Below are 22,892 nucleotides of genomic sequence, written 5' to 3'. Positions count from 1 at the left end.
TCGAAGTTGGGAACATTATCCACCCGATGACCTAAGAATTTTCCGCCATAGTGTGCTTCCCATCTAATTAATACTGGTACTATAAATGATCATTTGCATCAATTTGCAAATGCCACTTCATCCATCTGCGCCACCGATAAACGGTAAGAATTTCCACAACTCCGCACCACTGTGATTCACTCATCTTGTCAAATCGCCTCTACCTTTGGTAAAGATGCACTCCAGTCGTATTTTGTTATTTTGTCTCTCTCTTCTTGGTATTTTGTCTCTATCTTCTTTTGTAGACATCTTAACACCTGTTTAAGTCTTACTTTTAGGAGTTGAAACGTTGTGTCCACATTACCAACCGGATGAACAGACTATGTATGTATATATATATATATTATATATATATATATATATATATATATATATATATATATATATATTATATATATATATATTTATCTATATATCTATCTATCTATTTATATATACATATATATATATATATATATATATATATTATATATATATATATATATATATATATATATTATATATATATGCTAAGCATATATGATTGGACGAACCATTCTATTTGTAGGTAGTGTTAACATTTGATAAATAATATTTGTTTTGGTGGCTACATTTTGAAACCAACTCGGAGCGTTTGTTTAACAGTCAGCATTGAGTTGTTTCAAAATGTCGCCACCAAAACAAATATCATTTATCAAATTCTAACACTACCTACAAATAGAATGGTTCGTCCAAATCATATATGCTTAGCATATTTCGATATATATATATATATATATATATATATATATATATAGTATATAGATAGATAGATAGATAGATAGATAGATAGATAGATAGATAGATAGATAGATAGATAGATAATGTAATATTATGTGTATATATAAAATGTATATATATCTATATATATATATATATATAATATATATATATTATATATACATATCTTAAATAGATGTCTATGAAACGACATAGACAAAGTCTTTTTACAGACGTATTAGTTATTGCCTACTTATTGAGTTAGTCTACAGATACTGAGATACAAAAGTTGAAAAGTTCACTTCAGCTGCCGGTTTGAACCTTCAAAGTTGTACGGAGCATGCAAGGTAATCGTGACTAGCCTCGGGTTAATGCATGTGCTGCGGCAATCAAGTGGAAAATGCCGGTGATTTTTATTGCAAATTTTACCATGGCTGGCAAGGCTGCTGTGGGTAATTTTTGAGCCGAAAATTGTGAACAGTATTTCAACTGAAAATGTCAAGAACGTACTATGAGTAACATCTCATTAATGACAGCATATATATGTGGCATTTCATTTAAAATAATCGCCCACGGTTCGTAGGATCTGAATCTCTGACAATCAGAGTTGTCACAGAGCAGTTCATCAAATGCTCTTCCGGGGAAGACCTGGAACTTTGAAATATGCCGTCAGCCCGAGGCGGGTATTTTGAGCCCCTAAATTTGATCACGCATCATGAAAGAGGGATCATGTGCAATTGTTCATGTGATCATTGCAGACCAATCAGAAAACCGGATGCCGAGTTCGAGAAGATCGATGCAATTTTTGAAAATGTCACAGTACTTTTTAAAGAAATGAGGATCAAGTAATGACTCCATAAACGAAATTCTGTGGATTATTCGGTGACGTAGTGAAGTAAATGCATCTCTCCCCCCCCTCTCTCTCTCTCTCTCTCTCTCTCTCTCTCTCTCTCTCTCTCTCTCTCTCTCTCTCTCTCTCTCTCTCTGAATACTTTTTGTATCACCCACGAATAATACTGCACAATCGACTGAATACAAGTCCATGCAGACCAGACTGGTGATAGTTGGTCAATATCAATGACAACTTGTAAGAATAAATGATCATATATATGATCGATTGCTCAAAAAAATGAAAACTCAGTCGAAATTTAATTCAAAGCCAGAGTGTAAAATGAAATATATATGAGGGTCGGTGTAGATAGCAATTTTTGCATGAACACTTGGCCATATTCCCTTGAGATAGAAAACTCGTCCAAAGGTCTCCCTAAGATGATGCTAAATTGAACACCAACTGAGATAGAAACTAGCACTCGATGATGCTAAATTTGACAACACCTTTCATGACGTATGGACAAAGTATTCCCAGGTCTCGCCACTTATATAATAATTTGTTTGTGACGACCTTTCAAACGACACTTTCCCTGGAGAGGACCGTCTCTTCTTTCTCGCAATAGCGCCGACCAGGGAATGGTTGACCATGTTGGGTTTTTTTCTCCAACGACAACATAGTACTCATCCAGCCAAAGAATGAAGGGTCATTTTCTTCATACTGAGGTGATCATTGATTATTTCCCTATTTGATATTATCACCATTTATGCCACTTCTAATGGCTCTGATCACCTTCAATGTTTTAAAGTTCTTAAAAATCATTTGAATACCTTAAATGAAGATCCTCTTTTCCTTGGCAGGTGGAACAAGATGAGTTTCAATTTTAATGAAATTCATAATAACCCCCTGGTTCATGACATTTTACGAGGATATTCTTCATATATCCGACAAATTGGGCCGCTGAGTATCAACTTTTATATCGACGCAGTTTTCACCAAGATTGAATACTTCATCGATCTTGAATTGAAAGGAAAATATCGTTTACCGATCTGGAAATCTTCTCACCGTACAGTACACAAAGTCGACAGAGACCGTCAATCCTTCCTTTATATAAGTTTATGGGAGAAATTCCAATTAATGATCCGCCTTTCCACTGTCATTATGAATTGCAATGTTCAAATGAAATCAAATGGCCCTTGAGCAAAATCGAAAACTTTAAAGATGAGATTTACAAAACATTGATCAATATATTGCAAAAAGAAGACCTTCTATTTTTTTAATTTTTATTTATTTATTATTTATTTTGTTTGTTTTGTTTGTTTGTTTGTTTGTTTGTTATTGGGAAAGCTTTCGGGATCTTGTCCCATTTATAGGTTTCAAAAATAAACATAAAACTACAATTTAAGGCGGGCACATACAGTCACAGGACAAGTCACATAGAAAAAGGGAGGTATATACAAAAGATGACCCAAGAAAAACACAAGAAAGTAAACTTTAGTAGGTAAACTATCACAAATGGAATGTCTAAGGTCAGTTTTAAACTGAGCATGATACTGAAAAGATCAATATTTGGATAGGAAAGTAACAATTCGTTAAAACTACTCATGCACCTATTGATAGATGCACCTGTTGCCTTCCAAATACTACTAACATTATTACGTGCTCCATTCTAACTCTTTCAAATACAATCGTTCCCATGCACCTATTGATAGATGCACCTGTTGCCTTCCAAATACTACTAACATTATTACGCGCTCCATTCTAATTCTGTCAAATTCAATCGTTTCCGATATTAAAGCCTGTTATAGTCATCCTTTTATCATCGAAAGAAGGTGACTACCTTTGATGGATCATTCATGACACGTTTTCGACTGGAACAATGTTGTTCAAAATGGTTTTCAGTACAATCTCCTCCACACTTTTTTATAAATGCAACAGTACAGACCTTATCTTTATCCAGAAAAAAATTATCAAAACTCCCGATGAATGATGGGAATATTTTCATCCCTCAGCCCTAGCTAATTTTAAACCAGCCTCGTAAATCGGGAAAATTTATCTCAATGCAAGTAAATCATCTCTTTGTCTTTTTCAATGCCTTCGCGAAAACGTCAATTTACTAAAATATCTTTCTCATAAAAATAACAGACTAAGGAATAACTCCCTGAATCTTTACAAATTTTTAAAAGTCGTCTTAAATTCCGAATTCATAAATAGAATATTTACATACCATACTTAACAATGAACTTGAAATTTTCAAAAAATACTTGGTTTACAAATATTGCCCTTTGTATAGCTATCACTACTTGGGTCCTTTTCATGAAAGACTTAATAAACCTCGGTTTTTATCCCCTTCCTACTAGTTTTCTTCTCGTTCCCGCCCTTTATTTCTCGGAGTTCCCAAGTTTTCCCTGACTTTTTTTCTCTTCACTCAAATACACCAACAGTTCCGTGTTTCCTTGTGGTTGTTGACTTCTAAACCCAGGGCAACCTTTACTCCTCATGGGATCTTCGGATCAGTTGAAAGTCTGATGGAGGGTCATACAAACACTTAACAGCCCAAGTTGTTTTTCTGCTGTAGGTAACGTCTGACTGTTACGACATTTCACTCGAAATATTTCAACGGTATCTGTCTATGTATAGCTGTTCGTCAAATATCTCACGTCATCGGAACTTAGGCCGGCATAACGAAAGGAAAATCGGCAAAATAATGCAAGGAAACAATCACTTCATAAATGTTTAAATTTTAAAATACATAAACTGCAAAAACATAATCTGCGAGTCTTTGTATCTTGCATTTTGTTCTGATTTTCCTTCCATTTTGCTTCCACTGTATTTCCACATTGTTTTTTCGATTTCTGAAATGTATTTTCATCGTATCGTATGTATGTATGTATTGTATGTAGCAATTGTAACTCGGTTTTAAGTAGCGAATATTGTAACTTACCTGACATTTGTTTATTGGTTTCAATATTTTACATATATTCCATCATTCGTTCTATGTATCTATATATATATGAAAATAGTCAAATTTCATGTTGATTTGTTTGAAAATTACCACCAACAAGATTGGAACTAATCTGGATATGTTGGTTAATTCAGCAAATTTAAAGCTCATCTCCTTTTTTTTCACAATGCCAAAACTATCACTCTGTTATGTTTGAACATTTAAAAGATCTCATTCTCCAAAATTAGTAGTAGTAGTAGTAGTAGTAGTAGTAGTAGTAGTAGTAGTAGTAGTAGTAGTACTACTACTACTACTACTACTACTACTACTACTACTACTAGTAGTACTACTACTACTACTACTACTACTACTACTACTACTACTACTACTACTAAAACACCCATTTCAAGCAGCAGGAATGTCCTAAAGCTCCCCATGAATCGTTGACACTTTTACCATCTCAAATGTTCCCGTTGAAATTATGGAATAACTGGTTCCTCACCGGGTAGCGGTCATTGACCATCATTCCTTCCCTTCTGAAAACACGGTTCCATGACGAGATACTGCCGTGATTAAATGTAAATAACTGTCTCCTTCAAGTGGATCCATATTGTTCATGATGATGAAATGTTATCCTCGGAGACATGTTAATTAGTGAAATGCGCATCTTCGCTGGAGGATTCCAATTTGTTATGCGTTACGTGGAAATTTCCAAAGGTTGTTTACTGAATTCGCCAGACGACTAATGGGATTCAGAATTATGTGCTATCATGTGCAACAAGCGTTATTAGTTGACTTGATTGTGTCGAAGGCAATAAAAACGGGGCGGTACTTTGTTCTTTGAATTTATATGACCTCAGTATCAAAACAGCAGGACCGAGAAAAATGGCTCGTCCAAAATCCGTGTTCGTTCAATTTCGCATTATATTTATAAGAGATTGCCTAGACAGCCTAAATAATTCGAAGACCCAAACGGGAAAATCACAGGTCTGCTAGTCTCATCTTCTGTCGCTGTAATCTTTCACATATACGCCAATGGGACATAATACTAAGGCCCAGTCATAGGTGACTGTTTTGGATAATATGTTCGGAAAAGGTCGATAAACAGCAAAAGTTTCCATTATGGACTTTCAGGGTACAATTTCGAGATCCACAACAATTGTACAGCGACGGTGTATTAAAGGATTGTAAAATCACGTGTAATCGAGGCATAAAATGATATGAAATACTTCAGTGTGTTTGAGTAAACTGTGTCAACATCTAGTAACCACGTCTCAGCTACGCAGACATATTGGGCATGTAAAGAAATTCATATTCTTGATTTGAAATTCTCTTTAAATCAACAAATCTCCAATGACTTGAAACATTACTTTCCTTGACAAAAACTGACCAGTGTGTCATACTAATGATACCAAATCATAAACATCGATAGCTGTACAAAAAGGTCGCATACAGACCACGTGTAAAATTTCATAAAATTTAATCCACGCTCGAAAACAAACTCTCCTCGTTTACCAGGTAGGGGTGTTAACTCTGAAGGTATGCCTGGCTGACGTCACAACCATTCAGATTTGTTTTTGATATGTGACGTGTGTTCTTTCAAAAAACTTTCTGGGTGACGTCACAACCATTGGGCTCAATTGCCCTTCAGATTTGTTTTTATATGTGACGTGTGTTGTTTCAAAAAACTTTCTGACTCAGCAATTTACACTCCAATCAACCCCCGTTATCAAATTGTCGTGTTTGGGAAGTCCATTTTCGCAATTGCAAATTATCATGGGGGGGCGGGGGTGGCACAGGGGTCAAGTGATCGCATTTTCCATGCTTGTGTTTAATCAGCCATGGACCTTTTTAGCACACTGTTCCCAAAAAGTAACATATCTTTTTGCTCTGTGCGTCTTCATTTTGGAAGACTTCAATTTTGCTCAAATTTTCCCCAACGAAACTTTCAAACATTCTCCGAACAACGCAAGAATAAATATTAGGGTTCACTGTTGAAATTTTGGTAATGGAGAAACAACTTACAGTATGTTTAATTTACTGCCCGATGTGTGCGATTCAAAGTGGCCGCCTATCCGTATGGGGATACCTAGGTTTTGATTTTCACAAATTTAAGATGATGAATATCTAGTTAAGTCAGTCAAAGAGCTTCAAAATGAGCCTCCACTTGTGGTTATAGACCGGAAATAGATTTTTAAATCTTTGAAACTCTGAATTTTTATCCCCGACGCGCAATCTACATTAGAATTCTGTATGTTGCCCTATACCGCATATGCTTAGGAAGATTTCAGGTATTGAATAAACGGCACCTCATTTTTCATTCTGTCCTTCCGTTAAATCCAAGCAGATAATGGCAAAATGTGATGAAGCAACAATCATTAGATACCTGGATAAATATGCCTACCGGCGTAATCCTAGTGTTTGGTGTAAGCACATTTTATGGATAACAAGAGTTGCCTCACTGCGTTCTAAGTCCACATCTAGCAATGATGAAGAGAAAAAAAGTGCCGAAACTTAGATTTCTAAACTTTTAGTCCAGGGTTCATTGACAGACCGTGAGAAAAAAACGATTGCAAAATGCGAAAGAAGAAATGCTAACATATATTACAGAGAAAAAGGAAGCACAAGTGTGAAACGGAAAAGCGTCAAAAAATGTCTTGACTACAGTACGAGGTTGTCACATCAAATTGCTGTTGTTTTGCGTTTACTATAAAGAATATTTAGTATATACATAACTGAAAAAACAAAAACTATAAAATCATAAAATCGGACTTGACTTGACGAATTACAGTGAGGCCATCGATAACCATGAGCTGTATTCTCCGATACATGAGACAGCATAACAATGAAATTGCCATTGATACCATATAAATTCAGCGTGTTCATAATTACTGTATCGAAATCTTTACCGAAAGCAATGTATATATGCAATTTGTTATCGATAGAACCAGTTATGTCTACTTCGGTGGCCAGATTGATCACAGGGGAAAGGCCTTCCAAAAATCAGTGCTTGAAATCAAAAGATTGCTTTTATGAAGGAAAAAAAGTGTAAAGCTTCATTCCTTATATATCAGCTTGCTGAAATGGATGGGGGAAACTAGGCGGTAAATTATCAGAGATTTCTGGTCACCTGGGAATCAAAAGTCATACTGTCACAAATTATTGTATTCACAATGGTAAATGAAGTGCACGAACCAATACTTTCAACAGAAATCCAGACAAAAGGTCCATTTTCATTGCTTTGTCAACATCAATATTACACAGCTCTGGCACAACTTCCTCGTACGTCAGTTTGACATAGGTTACCATATTCCTGATATTAGTACAGAAAGCCGGAAGCCCTTTTCTTAATACTTTCATCATGTCATGAAAGCAGAGATCGGAAGATGGTATTGAAAGGGCTGGCAATGTCACACGGAGCTCCAACCTGTGTGTCACTCAGAAACACGCTGTTAGGAAACGTACACGTTTGTGTTTGGAGAGAATGAATGGTTCAAAAGCATTTGGAAGTATCTTTAATTTCCGATTCAATATCTATCGCATATCCTTCACACTTAACCCGCTCGGTCAAAAACTACGGGAGGCCACAGTAACAGATAAACATTCTTTATCAACTGTAAGTCATTGACTTGACAAACCAGATTTCGACTTTTTGTTTTAATCAAAGTCAAACAAGGTCTAGGCGAGAACTTTACAGTCATTTTAATCAAGTAAATTGCACTTATATTGAGTACATCCGCTATCATGGATAACATAGAATATTGACGATGTTGACACATTCATACCCTCAGGTAACACAATATGTAAGTGTTTTACTGTAGAAAACAGGTAAAGTGTAAACCAGACTGCAAAATTTTGTAAGTTATTTTAATAAACATATGCATGTCAAGGAATCTATTATTTAAAAATATGTAAGATAATACAAAATGTGGCTCGATATAATAGGACAACGAAACAATAAGAAATGTATTATATGCAAGTATCTCTCCCTATGATTTACCATGTACACTTACACATAATACGTCAGGTGTATATATATGGAATCTTCATCAAGGTTCTTACTTACCTTCTATTCAAAATATAAAATCTCAGAGGATAAGGAAATTTTATGTCTTCATGTTTGGAGAAAATCTACTTCTCTTTAATACTTGACAGTTTAGATTCAGTGTCAAATTGCTTTTTGCCTGTAATTGACGGATTGATGACGTCATTTCCACGTTGTTCCAGGAAGTGCCATCTGATCAATCCGCGAACGGTCAAAAGCGAAATTTTATGGATCGAATGAATGTCTTTTATTAGCGCATATGAGGCAGGTACTTTCGATCATAAAAGAAGAAAGAAGGAAACTTGAATTCCCGAGGAAAGGCGCCTGCTTGGAATTGATTTTGGAATATGATTACAGAACGTCACCTGTTAAATCCGTCAACGGTTAGACTTAAGTTGGCCGACTTGTCGTTTGTCAACAACTCTGTGCGTCGCTTCAAACTTCGCTACCGCAGTCAGATGATTATAAAAACTTACTTAATTTCAAAAAGCGTCGTGTATTATCCTTCAAAGGTGACAGAAAAATCCCCTAGGTGCGTGATTAAAGACTGTGTCGACATGCAAGTACACGTCTAAGCTCTGATGTGTCGATTCTGTGCTGTTTTAGGTGCGCTTTTTAAGTGATATTGATAGCGCCAACGGTGACATTCCCGCCCATCCGTACCTTGCAGAGTGGCGCAATCCATTATTTGTTTTTCAATCTCACCGCTGTCACTATATGTGAAGAAATCAACTTTTGCGTACAACCGCTTACCGTTCATAAAAAGGGGCTGTGCTCATCAGAGTGACATTTGTATTCTGCCTCGAGTAAAATAAAAATAGGGGGGAAAGAACGTTCTAATGCGGTCGGTACAGACTGATGCTCACGTCAAAGAAAGAGACGAATGATCGTATTTCAAAGGGTAGGTATACAGTCAAGACATCGTAATCCTGTGCGTTGGGAAATGATGACATCTGGGTATTTGATCGCATTTTAAGCCAGATAGTATTGTTCCCTGTTAGATCCCTTTGGATTATGTATGTGCCAGTCCAGATTACCTTTACATTTGTACCAGTGAAATAATGTATTTTTAATGTCAAGGGATCTTTTAGCTAGTATCCTTTTAATATTGTATTTTGACACTTTTTCTTATATGATACTTTACTGAGAACTTTGCTTACAAAGTATTGCCGCCGGTTGCCTTCTAATTCAAACATGTGATTGCAGGCAAGCTTGCCGGGCGTGACAAGAAACATTTATGGTTGATAATCAGAATTTATTGCAAAGTATAGAGAAGAATGTTCGAAGTAAACAGGAGATCGAATTTTAAAAGATTAATCAGTGCCCAGTATCATTCTACGCATGTACAGGTAATTCAAAACAGTTACAATTTTACAGAAGGACAGCACGTGCTTTTGAATATATTCAGGGATTGTAAATCAGTATTTCTTATGGAATAGGCGATATGCATGCACATATATTTTGTAACAATTTTTCATTCGACTGCTGTGGCGACTTGGACGGAATAATATGAATGAGTGATGTTCATCTTTTGCATGCAAATGAGCTACCTGCTCAAGGAACTTCCAAGCACTTGTTTATCCGTCTCACCTTTACCTTTTTTATCTGACGTAAGCTGGGGGTGGGTCCTTGCTTAATCTGACATGTCTTACGACGAACTCGAGTTCTTCCTTAGCTAGTCCAGCACGAGCCAATGCCGTGTAGATAACATCTGTGATTCACCGAGAACGCTGCGCAGCGTTTTGGCAACCGGGCAGGAACGACGCACATCTGAACAGTAGTCAGACACCAGGTAAGGCCGTAGCTCCCTGATAACGTCACAAAGTAGTGAAAAAAATTATCTTTATTCAAGGTTGCCAGGACTAGCTGTCTTAGTTAAAATGTCACAGACAGAAACAACTGCTTTGTTGGTATTCAACGTAGTCCATAATACAAATTTGATATTTCTATTCAGCACCGAGGAAGTAGAATTATGAAAGCCAAACGGCCTCGTTTTAGACAAGTAAGATAACATATTGATTTAACTGCTTACTCTTTTGGGGCAAAAATCACCATCAAATCAGTCAATATGTAGAGTCATTGCTATTAATCAAAAGGTTTTTAAGATAAAATGTTGTTATGGTATTAAATGTGCCGTAAAGCCATTATAATTAAGTCCTTTAATCACCTAACTGTCATGATAAGCATGAACAACACACATCATATACGGGCATTAATCAGGCGATGTTCTAGGGATAAAGATTCAATTTCCCCTATCAACTAACGCTGGCAGTGACCTAATTATGCATCGTTGACTCCGTGCGTAGTAGATCTTTCAAAATCATTGCGCATGCGAAAAGTCGGACTTGTGAGTGAACTGTTCGTGTGGCTGTTATGTATGCATGCACCGTTCGTGTGTGTGTGTGTTTTAGAGCATCGGTATATCAAGAACAGCGAAAGTACTTAAGTTTCCAAGACGGCACACTGTAAGCCTAATGATAATTGAAAAGGAAGCTCTGTATTTTCTTGCGGGCGCCTTGCTTCCTATTAAAAACATCACTCAAAACTCTTGTTCCTCGAGAGAACTTAAACAAGTCTCGGCAGTGTGCCGCCCAAATAAGTAAGTAATTTTAATCCCCTTTAAGACCATGACAACGGTAAAAAAGATACCTTACCGTTAAAATTTTCTGAATCACAAAGTGAAATTTCCACCTAACAAAAATTCCTTGAAGGATAATAATTGTTGGATTTCGTTTGCTAGGATTGCAGGATGGGGATTACAGAATGCTTGAAACATATCATTACTTTGTACTTGATGTAATTTTTGTTATATATATATAATGTATGTATGTATATGTATATATATATATATATATATATATATATATATATATATATATATATATATATATATATATATATATGTATGTATATATATATCTGAGCAAACTAAATTAATTTCAACTATTAGGCCTACAATCGAATCGCATCGAATCGAATTTTGAACTCTGAACTGAAGGCGCACAGATCAAAGTATGCAAATAAAAGTTTAAATATTGTTCGAAGAAATGCGTGTTTCTCCAAGTTTGATCGATTGCGATCATTTAGATTACATTATTGCGTCCTGATTCAGTGTACCTAAATAAGCGTAAATCGGCGTTATCACTGCACAGTTGGCATGTTTAGGGTGTAATATATTGCACATTGCAAATTGAGCAAACGCAAGCTAGACTCCGGTGCGTCGGATGTCACAACCGTGAAGGATGAGCTGTAGCAAAACATCGAGATAGCGTCACTGTGATTGATACAAGGAAATAATTGCCCCGGGTATTGGCAATAAAGCGCGACGAAAACGAATTGAGCCCGTGACGGCGACGAGATTAAATGTATGTCTTCTGCAATGTTCATATCGCCAGACCTAAAAATATTCTATTCGCCACACAAATTGATAATAAATCTTGTCGAGAGTCCACAACTCGAACTAAATACTGTAAAACGAGTTCAATTAAGTGAAAAATAAGAAAAACACGGTGATGTTTAACCAGAACAAATGCAAATAGGAGTGTTTGGTAAAACACGAAGTGTTCAAAATGGTCTATTTTCAAATGCTGTTGGATGGCAGTGCTCTGAAAGAAAATACCTCGACTGTATGTACAGCACGGTGGGTATCTGTAAAATCCGCACGTTTTGAGGTCCTATGACGAAAAACCCGCCAATAGCAATGAAACACTCCCGATGCAGTTTCATCTCGAATTCCGTTCCCTATGGACATTACTCGTTGTATCAGAGTTTATTAGATTTTTGTTCGATGGGAGTCGTGTTTGCATTTACGAGAATACGACACCATAGTCAAACAAGCAAAACAAACTAGGAAGGTCAATACAGAAGATACACCCTTCTAATTCATCACTACCGTTTCCTGAAATGTGTATTCCGAAATGATTTAGACCCTGTATTTTCCCTTCAATGAAAAGGAAAGTCACTTTAAACTTTGGAATGTTTTCCCCTTTTTACTGAGAATATGACATCATGCCTTCTTATTTCATATCTAAATAAGGAGCTTATTATATATATTATACCGAACAAAATGAATTTTAAATCTGGACTTCTATTTTTCTTGGCTGACAATATGACAATTATTGATACGTACATCCCTATAATTGCCTTACAGGGTACAGCGTGTTCTTAGTACGTAATGACCATCAGTGAATGTACAATGAATTCATTGCTACATCTAGTACAATTTTATTCCCCAGTTATTCTGATTAGTGAGAACTTCAGTTTTGACGAACGTGAGGTTTGAATGCGTATTGCAGAAGTCTACCCTGATAATACATAAAAATACATAGTTACATGGATACATAGATACATAGATACATACATACATACATACATACATACATACATACATACATACATACATACATACATACATACATACATACATACATACATACATACATACATACATACATGCATACATACATGCATACATACATACATACATACATACATACATACATACATACATACATACATACATACATACATACAACCATATAAATATGTTAATGTTTTCACTCGGGTATGTTGAATATTTGATAGTGGTATACGCTTTAAATGATATCATAGTCACGACTGATAAATCTTTGCGATTTGCTGAGAGGGCATCATGTAAATAAACCTAGAAAAGTCTCTGTCAAACACTGAGGCGATTTTCAATATTGTGTCGGTGGATTTAGTTTTTTCCTGCAAGATATTGCTCCATTGCTCACGAAAATGCACCATATTTATTTCATCAGCGTAACGAGTATCTGAAAACCGGAAACAGTTTTGTCGCGGGGAAATAGTTCTTTGCAATGGTATATCCACGGGACGCAATGTTATGGCCAGAGGAGGCAGAAACTGGTTCGATGCAGTTTCTGTCTGTTGCAAACATGCGCTCTCTTGATATCGCAAATTTACATATGAGGACGCATAAGGATATGTTTTGTCGCCATGGCAATGGAGACTCCATAAGCTACGACTGCAAGAAAAAATCCTATTCTCTAAAAAAAAATCAGTCTTTAGTTTTTATTATACGTAAGTTATGTTCATAACGTGTGTAGAATGAATGTCGTTAATTTGGACTGACTGAACGATTTCATTGAGTGCACATAAAATGGCCGTCAAATTACAGCTTTGTCAAAGGTTTGGACATTTTTATGCATCGTCAGCGAAAATCGCGTTAATGAGCCTCCCCTCAGGCCTTAAAGAGACAAAATCACCATCTTTACCGAATATTTCGATTAATCCTTTTTGTTTGTCTTTTTTCATCTTAGCTGCTACTCATGTTGTTTCTGTTCACTGAAACACGTCTGCTTCCTCCCTGTTGGAAGATATATTATCACTATTTATCATATGATAAGTACCAGAAAGTATGTCATTAGCACATTTCCTTGTTACATGTTTGCGCAATGCTTGAGTAGAGCCCTGATGATTGATAATTCAACATGCTTCGTTGCGCGATTCAATATAAAACAACTTCTCCCATGAAACAAAAATGACCGAAATATTATATGACAAGATAGCTACTATGTCCCTTCAACGGAACCACTTTTACACTTAATGTTTATTAGGCCAAAAAAAACATTGTGCTGTTACGATAACATGGTTTTAAAAAATAGGGTAGGTAGGTCGGCAGGAATTTTTTTCCAAAACATTTTTATATTTAAATATGCATTTTTTCAGTGGTTCAGGGCAGTCAAACACTGGCCAAAACATTTCCAGAAAAATGTATCATACATATAAAAGGAATATAAACATAAAAGACATCCTCGTTCAAGCAAAAATCAAATGCCAGGTGACGAACGCGTGATTTTACGGTTTTTTCTTTCTTTTTTTTTTTTTTACTTCCGTGTTTACGTAGTTCTAAAAAGTTTAGGCTCAGCAGCTGAAAAATATGGTTGCCACTAGGTCGGGTCATCGGAACAGCACATTTTTTGTTCGGCCATATAGCACGGCAATGCTTTGTAATTGCGGCTTGGCAATGGCTGTGGTGACGGCTTTTTTACCTGGCGGTGACATTTGTACTTACCCAAATATCACTACGAGTAGTACGAGAAGGGGAGATATTTAACACACATGCAGCATAGGCCGGTGTTATTAAATGTATACAGTCACCTGAAATCTAAATATGCACATATATGGTCAAAGGGGCGTTCCTTGGTATTCAAAATGCACATATGAGGGTACTGTTTTTAAAAAGTGGCCACCCGCTTAAAATCTGTGATTGGTTAGATTTTCTCTTTCCATGATAACTGTGGCAAAATTGGAACAGGTGAAAGTATACCTTTAAGGTAGAATGCCCCTCGGTGACAGATATCCCGACTCTCACACGTTTTCAATACGTTGTGGTCTACCACATCTGGGGGCTCACTTTAAAGCTTATTTGGTGACAAAAGTTTTCACTAGCGTAACAATCGAAAATTTGATTTTGCCAGTTGAGCTAACACAGGGGCGGAGGCCATTTTGAATTCCAAGTGTTGGGAAATATTGGGTTATTTGTTTCTCTTGTATTATGCCTTACACTGGTTTATTCTTGGTTGCGAAAGGGAATGGTTTAAAGGTTTTTTTTACAAAAAGTTTGATCAAAAGTTTAAGCCTTTCAATTTAGAGACACGGATGTACTACCTTAAAAAGGCGAAAGTAAAATCAAATTTTATCTTGCAAACCTCAAAAATGCAAAAGGCGGCGACTTTGAGAAAATATTCATTTGTTTGATAGTCATACAGTGCCAAATTAGTATTTGTTTTGGGTGCCAATGACGTCATTTTACGGCAAAGAATCACATGTACAGACTCGGGCTAAAACATGTAGGCGTAATTGACTTCAACACTGAGCCCCGTTATTTGCGTGTGGCGAACAAATTTTATGGGTAATGCACATTAAAATAAATAACAGTCCAATGACGGCGTGCATTGAATGCAGTCCTCAAAATAAACACTGATGTATTAACTTTTGATTTGTTAGAGGTTTCAGTCACAATCTTTGGAATCACAGACCATAGAGTGCTTGCTCGAGATATGAATACGCAAGAGCGTATATTTCCTTTTATCCAAGGGACAATTGCGAGTTTCCAGTTGGGACTCAATTAATTCATTGAACTGAGAAACTTTACAGCGATGAAGTCGTATTCGAGTCTTTGCACGAAGAGTTGATTGACTAAAATATATTCTTTCTTTGCATTATTTACGCAAGGCGTGACAATTCGGTTTGTAAAACTGACTAAACATTGTGTCGTGTTATACATCACCGCCGACTCATAGCAAATTTCGCGGCATTACAAGGTAGTTCCAACACGGTCTAATACCGCTGAATATTACCGCAAATTGGTTACTGCACCCGAAAGGGCGCACTGGCCGACGGGCTCAGGATGTCTGGAAACATGAAAACAATGATAATCCTATTAATTGAAATGCAGGTTAAGGCAAATTGCCGTCGTATGTTAATCCGACTCGAAAGAAATCGACAAAGTTTGCGACAGTACGAAAGTATATGTAGCTATAGTATAGAGGCTGTAAATTTCTCATTCGAGGCTCCTGACACTGACGACTCGCAAAGGGGTTTTTTACGAGCTCACACTCAAAAATTGACACAGGGGGACGGCACTTACTCCCTCTCGTAAAACATTTACCGTCTTAGATATCGGGCTTGCTTAATTGCATTTCACCAGGATTTTGCCTGTCACTTTCCCCAGCTTGCAAAGTGTATTTTTAGGGCTCGTCATATTCTAGGCTCGTGCTAAGGCTTACAATCCAAATTTTAGACTATACGTAACATAACTTTGGGTATGTGTGCAGATGTCGAGTGTTTCGCACATTTTCTGACAAAAAGGCGCAGTTTCACTTTGCTCTAAAATGCTGCGCACTATGATGTGGGCATTCGAGTCAGACTTTCTAATCAGGTAGAGCGCTACGCAACTCGAAAAATGAAGGTTTAAGTAAGGGGTCATCAACGAAAGATTCAAAGTGCTTTCTCTCATAACTATGCATAAACATTATTTCGGGGTAATTGTGTATGTTTTCGGATCAATCTGAAGCAAATAATATCAATGTTGCAAAGGCTAAAAATTTCTTATTTAACCGAAGAAAATTAACCAATAAGTTAACCAAAACCTTAAATTCAAAAATGGTCGCCATTCTTGCTTTTTATTCCACTGGAAAGAAATAGATTTGCACAAAAATGAGATGGCGAAAGGATCATTTTCTTTCCACGTTCAAAATCGGCCGATGCTGAAGTTTTAGACAGGGAAAGATTAGCAAGATTTTAGGTGTCTTAAAGTCTATCAATGGCCCGGGGCCTATAGTATCCTGATGATGGTTATCAATTGAATCACATGAATTCTAACTATGAGCACATCAATTTCAAGTGATAAGGTTGTCCAACCTTTAACTGACGGAATATCCTCCAACAAATGCACACTATTATCTCCCTTAATGTTCGGTTCCATTTCTAATCTACAGCAACGTTACGAGTTCTTTTCAGAGATAAAGGAGTGCATTAAATTTGTCAGAAGTTGTTAGCTTTGAAACGGTAAGGCGGGGGCGAGACAGTGAAATCTATGATACGAGTAAATGCCGTCAGAAATACATAACTAAGTGGGTGCATTTGATTTCTACAATTTTAAAACGCTTAATGATGATTTAGAAGCTACTGTAGGGGTAAACCAGCATCAATCTGAAAATATAGGGTTAAGAAGATAGTTTGCAAGCAAACCGACCGTCGTCTTAGATTTTGTGATTGGTATTTAATGAAGTGTTATTTAGTTATTCGATCGGGAATTTTCAACCCCGCACTCGAACGAAATAAGTTTAAATCTCAAAGAAAAAAAGATATGAATTAATTCAATTAAAATGAAACATAGATAGAAAGTGCATAATTGTCACTCTAAATTTTTTCTTATGTGCCTGAGGACACGGCTCATCGGATATTTTAGTTCGTGCTATTCAACGAATGCGTCTTTTACCTTGTTTAGTTATAATTACCAAAACAATCCATGCATGTGATTCGGTATCGAGTTTTTCAGTTATTTATTGCACTGTATAAACACTTCAAACACATTTGTGGCAAGAGTCAATCGTGTGAAAAGTTTGAATTATTTCCAGGCGAATACATTTTATATTGTCTTTATGCAAAACCGAACAGATACAGCAAACGCGTTTCGTAGCAATGTAATTTTAGATGTGACTTAGTAGTTCACACAGAAACTACTGGAGATCGCGACTTCCAGGTTCGTATAGAAATTATAATTGCATATTCACTGATGTAGGTAGAAATCGAGTATTTGATCTCACGTGATCGGTTGTTTGCTTGAGCATCGACGCGACCTATCGGCTTTGGTATCGCAGATGGATGGATGGAATTCGTCGACGTTGAAACTTCTCTTTTTTGAGTAATTGGTTTAATGCGTTCCTTCCAGGCTTGTTTGGCAAACCTTGAGAGATGGCCATGAAATCCATTTCTTCAAGCTGATAATTAAATTACCATCTTTAGGTCGTGATCAAGCATTCGGCAAGACACAAGTTCACTCGAGTATCCTTGCCCCACCGCAATCTTTAATTGACAAATTGTAAGGTACTGAGGATCCACGCAGGTCACACGGTTCTTGTGTTCAATTTGGACGACCAGAATTTATAGGCTTACCTTGGAAAAAGGGTATTAATAGACAGATAGACAGTAGTGGTAATGGAAACACATTTTTCATACAATCTCTCTGCATTTGGTGCACAGCCACACCTGAGTGCATATGCAGTGTTGTTTTTTGGTTTAGGGTTTTTTTGTTTTGTTTTTTAATTCAAACGATCGTTGTACACTTTGATAAGTTTTATAATTACTTTTGTACGGAAAAACAGATATACTTTTCTTATCCTTTCTTCGAAAGTGTTCAAAAATGCAAAGTACGGCCTTGCACAGATAGTGCATTTTCTGCAATATGCATTACCGTTGTGACAAATGGGGGATTTCAAAATACTAGGATGACTACCGCGGGATTCTAAACACAGGGCAGTGTTAGACACATTTGTCTGATATTTCTGTCAATAATCAGAGTATATATATATATATATATATATATATATATATATATATATATATATATATATATATATATATATATATATATATGTATGTATATATATATACACACAACTGAGTTGATCAGGATAATCTAAAATACATTTCCACTACAAATTTGTTTCGTATAGGCTGCAGAGCCGCCTACACTCATCGGGTGGCTGTGAACGACTGAAACTTTAGGCGGAAAACGGTTTCTTTTGTTTTGTTTTTGTTGGCACCTGTTTATTGCAAAAGGTAGACACACACACTGATATTTGTCGTATATGTATATGCTCTGGTATTTGAAATTCTAAACTTTGAATCTGTAACTCACATTTCGTCAGAGTCAGCACGCTCGCTTAAACCATTTGTTTAACAGCAATGAACGATCATTTGCCAGCGGATGTCATGTGCTTTAGGGACGTCTATTTGCGTTTCCCGGATCAGCGAGCAGTCTGATCGCCAGAACCGAAAAGAATAGACGCAAGCCCTTCTGTGAAAAAGACTTCTGAACGGTACGGTGTGGAACGTGACCTTCATTGTGTGTTTTAAATGTTTTAAGGCGATGAAAATGAAAAAAACCTCGTGGGACAGGAACTCGCCTCTGAATGCATATCACATTCTCAGCGCGGTTCCTTGACGATGGAAGCTTGAATGAGTTCCGTAAACGAGCTATAGCAATGCCGTTTCGGAAGTGAGAAAAAATCTGCCCCTGGTACGCTGAACCTGTGTAGATTTTATACGTCGGTAAGTCGTGCGTTTGTTCATTACCTACTCATTGTTTACTGATGGCTGACTGTCGGGACAGCTGGCAACGCCATGAGAGACAGAATCGAATCGTCGCGACGTCGTTCAAGTGCTATTATCGCCTAGTGAACAAAATGCGTCAAAGTTTTATTGCCTTTGGTCATTTAATTCGTGACTTGCGAAGTCTTACACTAAATTTCGGTTGCTAAGGTAACATGCATGAACCGGTCGACTGTCGCAACGCCAAGCATTTAACATTAACATCTTTATAGTTTCATGTAATGACGGTGTTCACAATACGGGGAAAATTGTCCTTGCTATGGCTGTGCCATAGAAACGCTAAATGAAAGTGATTCTGTTTGTTTCGTTTTAATGAGAGTAATATTCCAACTTTCACGAAACGAAAAGATCACAGCATGAAAGATTGCTTGAAGGGCGTCCTGCTGCTTTGGGCTTTTATCAACGCCAGCGAATAAGCGCCTTGGTTGTCGAACGGGAATAATCTGGTTGACATATAATAGTGCCGTTAACGCCGGATACGTATTTTACCAATTCGTCGGGGAACACTCAACGTGTTCCTCACTTAACATGCCTGCCAGAAGTTATGGACTTGTTTTCAGAAATCTTTGTATTCTTTGTCCTACATTGACTCTGAGTTGAATTGCATTAAGGTAAGGAGATTATTCGTACAATACCATATTAGGAGATACAACGTTCATGCTTTACCACATTTACAGCCCTCAAGCCGAAGCTGTCGATCTTTTGTTCACAGAATTGTTGCTTTAATGATTTCACTTACGTCAGGCTCACTCCCGAGGGTACAACGGTGGTGTTTCGCATTTAATTCACCCGAAAATCGATATTTTCCGCAAATTTTTATGTTGTTCTTGTTTTCAAATGTTAAGACATACTTAACATTTGGCTTTGGGAAGTGACGTTTTCAGAGCCGACTATACATGAAGCCTATGCGTATCGACGAGGTTTGTGGGAATATCAGTTAGCTGGTTTCTTTGCTGTATTATTGACTGGGCTGATATTTTGGAAATCAGGTTTACTGGAGCGACGGAACACGGTTATGTACCGCTTTCAGTCCATAAGTAAGAAATAGACGGGCACGTTGGCAACCACAAATAAATGTGACGTGTTATTTAATTTTGTCGGAATCATACCCAGATACGACCCATTTATGAAGAAAATGTAATGTTTCCTTTTTAACTTGCAATTATGCCAGTCACCTCAGAAACATTTCAAGAAAACGTATTCTTGCATGTTTTGCTGCTTTGTCAGATGGTAAAGGTGTCATTTTTCTGTGAAGGCAGCGAGCCTCATCATTTTCCGGTTCCGCAATTTCCGGGTTCATAAGAACCATATATAACGTACAACATTCCAACTGGTCACCATTTATCATTTTTCATATTTTTATTTTATTTCCTTGTATACGTCATCAAGTACTGCACAGTGGAATAGAAATAGTTATTGTTGTTGTCCCTATGTCTGCGAGGTGTATGAATTTGAAATGCAAGCAAAAGTAAGACCTCATTTGCATATTGGGCAAAATTTCACGAATTCACTGATAATGATGGCCGGCACGGGTAAGGCCTTTCCTTAAAACTGATATGATTATTTAAATCTTATCGAGCCCCCCCCCCCTAACTTCAATAATTTGGAGACAAATCCGTAATAAGCGACAATATTCCGTCAATACGAATTCATTATTTACCAAGATATGGCCCTTAGATTGAGCTATCTCATGTTTTTTTACGCGGAGAATCCATCAAACTGATCGAGATTTTCGGTAAGTACATGTGCGCGACGTCTTTCATTTATCGGCTGCACGTCCACAGCGACGTTTATCATTTACCTCACATTGGCCTGCCTCTTCACGGTTTAAAATATTCTCACTTCAAACATGATTGACAACACTTGTCTGCTTTAGGGACATTTCATAAATTACAGAGTATGAGCTAAATACGTATATGCAACAGAAAGCGATTGTGTTCTTTTCTGTTCATTCGAGTGAGAAAAAAAAAAGCGAGATTTGACTTATAAGAGCAAAACTTCGATTTCCTGGTAAAAATGTCGCAGATTCATTTACAACCTAACCAGAGGGAGATTTCGGTTTTAATGAAAGCACCTTGTTGTTTCGCTGTTTGTTTGTTTTTTTTATCTAGTCTATTTTAAGCTCTCAATCTTTTGGCCTGAAAAGTCCATAAACATTGTAAACGTCAGAAAGTGTAAAGCGAACATTTTTTGCTCATTTTATGCTATATAGATACTAAATGTTGTATAAATGCCAAAAAGTACACAAATTGACCAATACTCGAAACATTGTTTAAATTTGAGACATGGTATAATAATTTCTTCCCGTTGATTGTAATATGATGTGTTATCAGAACGCCCACCCCTTTGGCATTCCGTAGACAAAAACACCTCTCTGATTTACATCCTGTAGCAACCAGAAATGTTACATACGTCATCGGAGTATGATTTCACCTTTGTAAACAAAACTTGGAATAGTTTTTGCGAAACAGGAAATCCATCATGTGTCTTTAGCTCCAATAAGAAACGTTTTAAAGCCAGCTTCTTAAAGTAAACAAGTCTTACCAAAATTGATAAAAAATGTAGCAACTTCGTCCCTTCAGACACTCACTCAGACTTCACTAAAACACCGGGCACACAGGACATAGGAAAGGAAAACAAAACCAACATCACGAGTACATTTATCGCGCGATATTGCCACCAAAGTCTCATTGGGAGGATATACTTTATTCCATGCCATATTTTGTCCGCCACTCTCTCACGTATGAGTATAGATTAGCTTCTTAGTGAAAGTTTACTGAAATATACAAATTATCATTTGCAGGGAGATGGATGTATCGTACGTACTTTATCGTCTCATTCATCCAAATAGCAAAACCTAGAAAGTAACATCTAAGGGAGTTTGGAGTTAATTATTGTAAGGGTTGAACAGTTCGTATGGACCTACATGTACAGTTGTACTCCCAACCCAAGTATTAAATATATCATTTTCAGCTTCGTTTTAGTCTTGGCTGAAGGTGTAGATTTATTGTTAAGCTTGGTATCGGATAGCCTTGTAAAGATATAGGTGGATATATGTCAGACTCTGTAAGTAACAAAATCCGAACATATAAGTTTCTTGCACCTGTGTGTGCCAATAAGTCTACTATATTACACGAGTTCTGTTTATTATTAATTGAAACGGTTGAGCCGAAGATGTCACCCATTCCGCTCGGCTTCTTCGATGATCTAACAGCTACATTGTATCTGAAGTTCCCGGGCTGTGCTTATTTCTGCAAAAGCTTTATGACCGGTGGAGTGAAAGAAAAGTAGAGTTTCAGATAAAACACGACCATTAGCCGCCGAAGACCTAACAGTTAATGCAATATGGAAATGGAACATCTGTATAGTCTTCTCGAGTAATGGGGTTCTATTATGAATATTAAATCAAGCATATG

General features: G+C 36.9%; 1 long non-coding RNA gene across 1 annotated transcript in view; it reads left to right on the top strand.

Annotated features, from left to right (window-relative positions):
• Window positions 1–19,904: 19,904 nt before the first annotated feature.
• Window positions 19,905–22,892, top strand: part of LOC139123046 (uncharacterized) — a 36,546-nt gene continuing 33,558 nt past the window's right edge. The window contains exon 1 of the long non-coding RNA XR_011549568.1: window positions 19,905–20,087. This is a non-coding gene — a long non-coding RNA (uncharacterized lncRNA). The remainder of the gene's footprint in view (window positions 20,088–22,892) is intronic.

Source organism: Ptychodera flava, chromosome 22 (assembly GCF_041260155.1).
Source record: "Ptychodera flava strain L36383 chromosome 22, AS_Pfla_20210202, whole genome shotgun sequence".
Lineage (NCBI taxonomy): Eukaryota > Metazoa > Hemichordata > Enteropneusta > Ptychoderidae > Ptychodera > Ptychodera flava.
The sequence above is the reverse complement of the archived record's forward strand: the minus strand, read 5'-3'. Positions and strand labels throughout refer to the sequence as shown.